The following is a 6,759-nucleotide window of genomic DNA, read 5'->3' on the forward strand; positions in this document are numbered from 1 at the left end:
CAACGTTGTAGCTTGTTTGGTTTAATGAGCCGGTTTGAGCTGCTCGTGAGTTCAAGGACCTGACTAGCTCAGCAGTTGTGTGCGCAATTTGTTTATAACGATGTGTATCTAGTACTCATCGAACGATATGATGGACCGAAGAGTTTTTATGGCTAATGATAGTATTCTAACGGCGCTAATTTATATCGGTAGTTTATGTACTGACACATGATAGGGTCCATCAGCGCAGATTTATTTACTCAATCGTACTCGCGCTCAACGAAAGTCGATTAGAATAATAACATATTTTAACCTTTAAAAATATTCACAGGCATGTTGTGCAAGTTATCCGTGTTGGTTCTAACACATGCACAAGTACCCTTACTATATCATAACCCCAATATATCGTCGGCCGTTAGTCGGTATAAGTTTGAAAATACCGAACGACCATTCGTCGGTATAGCTGAGCAACGGACCGTTTGTCAGTATATCACGTAAGTACAGCTCATTATTCGACGGTATAATATATTAGATGTTCCATCGAATCATTAGTCAGTATAACCCAACGTACATTCAATACCCAACATATACATCCACCCATCCGTTAGCGTACGTTCCTTGGACCTATTTCCCTCCGCGCGCGCTTCTAGCCCGTGCTCGCGCGCACTCAGAGGCCCAGTGGCGCGAGGAACTTTGCCAAACCAGCCCACCGGTCAGCGTTATCACCGAAACCCAAACCTCACTTCTCCCCAATCTTCCACCCGCGCGCCGCCCTCACTCCGACCTCGGCAAAAATCAGGCGGCCGCCGCACGCTCGCTCCTCCCCAAATTCGCTCGGCGCGCTCCTCCGCCCTCGTCAATTCGCCGCCACGCCAGCTCGTCCCAGCCAAATCGCTCGCGCTCGCTGGTCCCTGCCAAATCCATATCCCCACCGCGCCTGCTCCATCTCCCCAAATCACCACCGTGCCCTCCCTCTCCCAACCTCACGCAATCTACTTCCTCCCCCAAATCTCGCGCCGCCTCCTTCGTTTGCTGCTAGCTCAGCCCTTGCCGCCCCAATCTTCTCCACGTTGCTTTTCCCTCGCCCCCGCAGCCTCAGTCTCCTGCATCGCCGGTCACTTTGCTGCAAGAACAAGGCGTCCTTTCCCCTATGTATTCGCTCAAGCTCGTCAACTGCGTGGAACTGGGGTCCATCCAAGTTTGGATTCCATCTTCGGCTGGTGAGTAACCCTAGCTTGCTCTAGCTGGTAGCACTAGGGATTCGTCCTATTACCCAAATCTATCCTCCATATTCAGTTACCCGCGGATCTGTGTGCAGGTGCTCCACCGTATGGGTTCATTGAGAAGACAAACAAGGCATTCTTGAATGGTAAGGATTCCTGATTGTGTTTAAATAAATGTGATACTGCACTAGTTTCCTGACTTGGGTTGTTCTGGGTTGTTCTATTTACTTACCACAGTAAAATACTGCATAATATAGTATTCCTATTATTTTGTCCCATACAGATTTCAGATAGATGCTGCTAATATTTCCTAGGTTCCAGTTCCACGCTAATCTTAGCAAGCAACCCCTGTTCAGAAAGATAAGGTAGGAAGCAATAGAGCGTTACTGAGAAATTCTCACTGCGATGATATTGCTACTCATTTATTTAATCTTTGGCGATATAGTGTTACTCAAACCTTCATTATGCTTTCAATATGAACAACCTTTTTTGCAGTTTTGAACATTCTGGGCCACCTTATCTACATAGATGCATAGTTGCTTATACAATATAGCAAAAGACAAAAACAAAAACATCTATCCACTTTACAAGTCCATACCCAATATAGAATTTCCTTTTGTGTACTCAGCACAGCCCAAATATTTCATAATTTAATGCGCCTAGAATTAAATATGAACAACTAAATCTTCAATGTTATGCTGCCCCTACAGTTCAGAGTTAAGCTTCATACTACTTCAGGTTACAGTTCAGATTCCTTTTATGCCTTTTGCCTAAGTACGACTGACATTCTGAACTCTTAACCTGCAAATCATGTTTCAGGGGTCTTTAATTTACTCCCACTGAACTAAGTATATGGTTTCAATCAAGAAAAAAGGTGCAGCTGAGATTAGATGTTCCTATGCAAATATTTTTCCTTTTTTTTCATTTCATACTCTGCCAATCTATTTTGTTTTTGTTTTGCCAACAAGGTGCTGGTGTTGCAGATCATATTTATGTGCTACCGTTGCTTCTGTACATGTTGGATGACTCATGTTTTGACTACAGCTTAGAGCACCAACAATCAAACCTTTTTGTTCCTGGTCAAAGTATAGATTTCCATGTAGTACTAACAGTGTTCCTACTGTTCTTGGAATGTTAGGATGCATTTTTTACTTTTCATCTTCCTTTGTGCTTTTAACTGCTATAGGTACTTACCTTACCTAAACGGCTAATGGGTGTTACCTTTTCAGCTTGACGGGTTTTTGGGAAGAAAGCATTTAAATCTACATTTCAATGAAATCAAGGTACTGAATGCTTATGCCAATTCTGGGACATGAATGCTCTTCTAATTCCTGTTTTCTATCTTTGGTAAACAATGCTAGACTGTAAGGTGATAATTTCACCCCGGGCACATGTAATCTTAAATATATGTTGTTCCGCTCGCATAGATGATGCTCTATTTGTCCATCTATTCAATCAAACCTATTAGATAAGGATGCTTTGATTGGTAAACATGTCAGTTAAAAGCTTCTGACCACAGCGAAGCCTTATAATATTGAGTCAGTTGTTGGGTACAGAAGATTGTGTGTTTGACCGTTTCTGCAGTCTACATCAACTCTGTGACATTTGGAGTAGAGTAGGAGGCCCAGTCGCGTATAGCATCATACCATAAGAGAAGATGAAGTAGTCAAAACAAACCTGCCATCATCCCATTTTTCCTCTCATATTAACTGAGTTCTTTTTTATTATGGAATGAATGCATCATGATTTTGGGATTAATTATTTACTGATAAATTCTTTTAATGCAGAGGCAATAATTTTGATATGGATCTTGAAGAAGTTATGCTTATGGAAGCAATTTGGCTCTCTATACAGGTATGCCCGAACAAAAAATCGCTCATTAATTATATAGTTAGTATGCTTTGAAATGGTAACTATTTTGGTCATATACATTAATGATTTTTTTTCCTAATGATGATACTTTTGTGATCTTTATCTGTATGATATCCCTGTTTCATTTCTTGATCGGTGTCCCTTGATGCATCATTCGTAATCGAGTGATGCAGTGTTCCTTCAAGGCCTGTTCTGTGTGAATCTAATTAGAACTTGGTTTCTTACTTATTATTTAAACCTGCATCAGTACCTATTTTCATGTAGCAACGCACTTCCATTTATGTAAATTTCATGGTTACTGCTGTGTGAATGGGTAAAAATAGGGTCGGCCATCTTGTCAACATATCTGCTTATCCATTTTGTGGTATTTGTTTCTTGCAACAGGATCAGGAAGCTTTGGGAAATCCAGGATGTGTTGCCACTACTCCACCATCAATTCAAAGGCCTTATGATGGTTCTATGACAACAACGGCTGAAGCAGCTTCTTCTGGCGGATTTGCCTGTGCAGTCGCAGCTTTAGCGGAACAACAGCATATTCACGGAGAGTCTTCTAGCACACCAACTTGCCAGACAACAAGGTTTGACACCCTCAGCAGATCAGACAGATCCTATACGGAGGATCCAAGCATAGTTGGGAGCAGTTCTTCAGACTCCAGGGTTGAGGAACCATCAAGCAGTAGGACACACCAAATAGTAGAGGGTGCCGAGTCTTCTAATGATCAGTGGTCAGAGATCGCTGAGGACAGTACTAGTCATGCTGGGTCTGATGTTACAGCGGAGGCCACTGCTGCCAATTCAGCTGCCTCAGTTCGAACTATGAATAGCACATAAAGCTGGACTATAGAGGCCTATAAACACATGGTTCCAAATTCTTTCACTGCTCGATGAGCTAGCAGGTTTGTGCCCTTTAACTTCCAGTTAATTCATCAATACATGCTACTGAGAAAAGATTCACTGCAATGTTTATCTGGTTTCTGAGAAAACATGAGAAGGCTGATCGTATTTGTTATGTGCCTACATGAATGAATAAAAGCTTTGTATTATTAGGAGGGCATAAAAGGCTAAATCTACACATGCATAGGAAATACAACAATCAAAATAATTTAATGAATTGGGAAACTCTAACGAGCAATAATTTGTTGCCTTTTGAAATTGTAGATATGTTCAGGGTGCCTTTGGTTGGGCTTTTGAACCTGCCTTTGCTTTTGCAAAAGCCAACCAAAGGGCTAAAAAGCTCTATGTGCTTTTGCTCAAAAGCTGCTTTTGCTCTAGTACAAAAGCAAAAGCACCATCCTCCTACTTTCAAGTGCTTTGGGGTAAAAAATTACCCACTGCCACTGGTTATAAAGATAACGATTCGTTTTTGTTCCTGGATCTATTTCTCCTGCAGTTCTCCGTCACAACTGTCCGCCTCCCGCAGTCCTCATTCAAGCACCACTGGCCCACCGCCTGCCGACGTGGCCCCCTCGTCCCCGCGTCCAACCACTGGGGCAACTGGACCTGCCTCCTGACCACCGCTGCGCTGGGCATCTGGTCGGAGAAGCGGACCCCGGTGGGGAAGGTGCTGAGCGGGGTGCTGGTGAGCGTGCTGCTGGGTCTGACGGAGTGCCGGCGTGGAGGCGGCGGACGCCCTGGCGTACCGCGTGGTGCTCGACTACTTCCTGCCGCTCGCCATCCCGCTGCTGCTCTTCCGCACCAACCTCCACCGCGTGCTCCACTCCACCGGCGTGCTGCTGCTGGCCTTCCTGCTCGGGTCCGGCAGTCGACGAGCAGAACGCTGTGAACACACAAGTCCCAGGTGCGTCCTTGCAGTTCTTGCTTGAACGATGTGACTGCTTGCATCCTGCCCTGATTTCACTTAATTTCTCTTTTCTTTTTCCATCAAATTTCCTGCTAATTGTTAACGGAACTCGATTGGATTTTTGTTTTTCTTCTTTTTTTGTGGTATGAGCAGGTTACTACGCTGGGCCTGTGCAAGGGAGGCGAGAACCTGCTGCAGAGCCCAACAACCCTGCTGACACTGCGGTTCAACAGAGCCGAGAACAAGACTTTCTTGCAAGAGGGTAAATGGTTTGATGCTTTGATTGCTGTAGGGACTATTTGGACATCAAATCGATCTGCTTCTATGCCTGGTCTGATGGTTCTCCGTTTGCTGTTATCAGGTTTGGATGCTTCGCTGGCAGTAGTGGAAATGCGAACTAAACCCATAGGACATCCCTGCTCGGAGCTCAGTAGAGGACTAGGCATCTGGATGGGTTGCAGGAACCTTTCAGATTCTCGGTTCTATGAAACTTGTTCTTCGGCATTTCCGTTGTAATTTTGGACCATATTACGGGCACAATGAGGTTGTTCCTTGTGTTACCATTGTTTTGTGTTACCATTGTTTTCACTAAGCCTACTTATGTAAACCAATGGAATTTCTTCCTATAGTACATGTCTGCGATGAATTGGAGCATCTTCCTATGGAGCACCACATACGAATTAGGGAACATGTTATTTTGTTGCGAGCAATTTGCATATAAACTTACCCACAGACCTTTAGGGGTATTATAGGTATTTTTTGAATAGCTTACAGTTCACGGCTGCTCTAACCAAACGGTCTTCTGCTTTTTTCCACAGCTGCTTTTCCACAGCTCACAGCAGCTTTTCCAAGTCATAGCCCAACCAAACACACCCTTAACTGATTACTGAATTTTCTGTTGCTCGTAGTTCTCCATAGAACAGTTGGGAAATTGGACTTGAGAAATGCTTGAGGTAAAGTCTTTTTGAATTTGTTTTACTCTTCAGAATCCTTTGCATTTTACATCTTTACATGGTTCTATCCAGTGATAGCAAAAGTTTCTGTTGGCCTAAATTTCTAACATGGATAGTTGCAACTTTGCTCTTATGATTGTAGACAGTGCTGAGTTAGTAGATGAGGGCTCTATTGCTGAGCTTTTCCTCAAAAGATTCACTGCAATATCGTTTTCTAGGTAGCAGGGTAACATATACAAGATGCTTGTTCACACTGTTGCTCATACAATGTAGAGATCATTGTATTTCTTTTATCCTCAAAGTCAATGTTTGTAGAATGTTGCTGATTGCATACCAATGTTGGTTTCAGGAACTTCATGGTGGTGCCAGGCAGCAGCTTATCGACAACAAGGTGATCAAAGTGCTGATCCAGTGTTTGATTTGTTTTTTATTATATGGAGATGGCTTTATTGTTTTGGAGGCAAACAATCCAAATATGTAGCTAGGAAGTGTACGATTGATGGACATCATGAGCTACTGATGTTGTTATGTGGCTACATGAATTGAATGAAAGCTTTTATAGCTAATGTGGTCGCTTTCATAGCTAATGTGGTCGCTTGCTTTGTGATGGATGTGTGTACATGGATATTAGATTAATCTTTGTTTTGGATTTTTTTAATATATCCAAATGACCCGTTGAACTTTTGGTTGGTATAAACTCCTAAGAGCGTTGAACTGTTGGTCGGTATAAACTTATATCGACGCCACTTACAGCTGGGATCGGCAGAACTCTATACCGACCGATGATTCGTCCTTACAACGACCCATTCGCATAGTGCCTCATTCGCATCAGCACCATGATAAGGCCCATCACTGGCACGAATGAGGCTGTCACGTATAAGGATCGCTGCAGTACTGGGTGTCTTAAATGGTAGGTTGCTCTAAGAACATA

The 6,759-nt window shown here is 43.3% G+C and overlaps 1 long non-coding RNA gene across 3 annotated transcripts; it reads left to right on the top strand.

The window, feature by feature from the left end:
• Positions 1 to 686: 686 nt before the first annotated feature.
• Positions 687 to 6,415, top strand: LOC117865216 (uncharacterized). 3 transcript variants are annotated; one of them, XR_004642484.2, is made up of 9 exons: positions 694 to 1,199; positions 1,298 to 1,348; positions 2,432 to 2,485; positions 2,990 to 3,056; positions 3,459 to 3,970; positions 4,465 to 4,872; positions 5,029 to 5,137; positions 5,237 to 5,828; positions 6,178 to 6,415. It is a non-coding gene; the product is annotated as an uncharacterized lncRNA (long non-coding RNA). The 3 variants fall into 3 exon arrangements; XR_004642485.2 differs by lacking the exon at positions 6,178 to 6,415 and having other exon boundaries at positions 687 to 1,199; positions 1,486 to 2,485; positions 5,237 to 5,529; XR_004642486.2 differs by lacking the exon at positions 6,178 to 6,415 and having other exon boundaries at positions 695 to 1,199; positions 2,022 to 2,485; positions 5,237 to 5,529.
• The last annotated feature ends 344 nt before the right edge of the window (positions 6,416 to 6,759 follow it).

This window comes from Setaria viridis, chromosome 7 (assembly GCF_005286985.2).
Source record: "Setaria viridis chromosome 7, Setaria_viridis_v4.0, whole genome shotgun sequence".
Taxonomy (NCBI): Eukaryota; Viridiplantae; Streptophyta; class Magnoliopsida; order Poales; family Poaceae; genus Setaria; species Setaria viridis.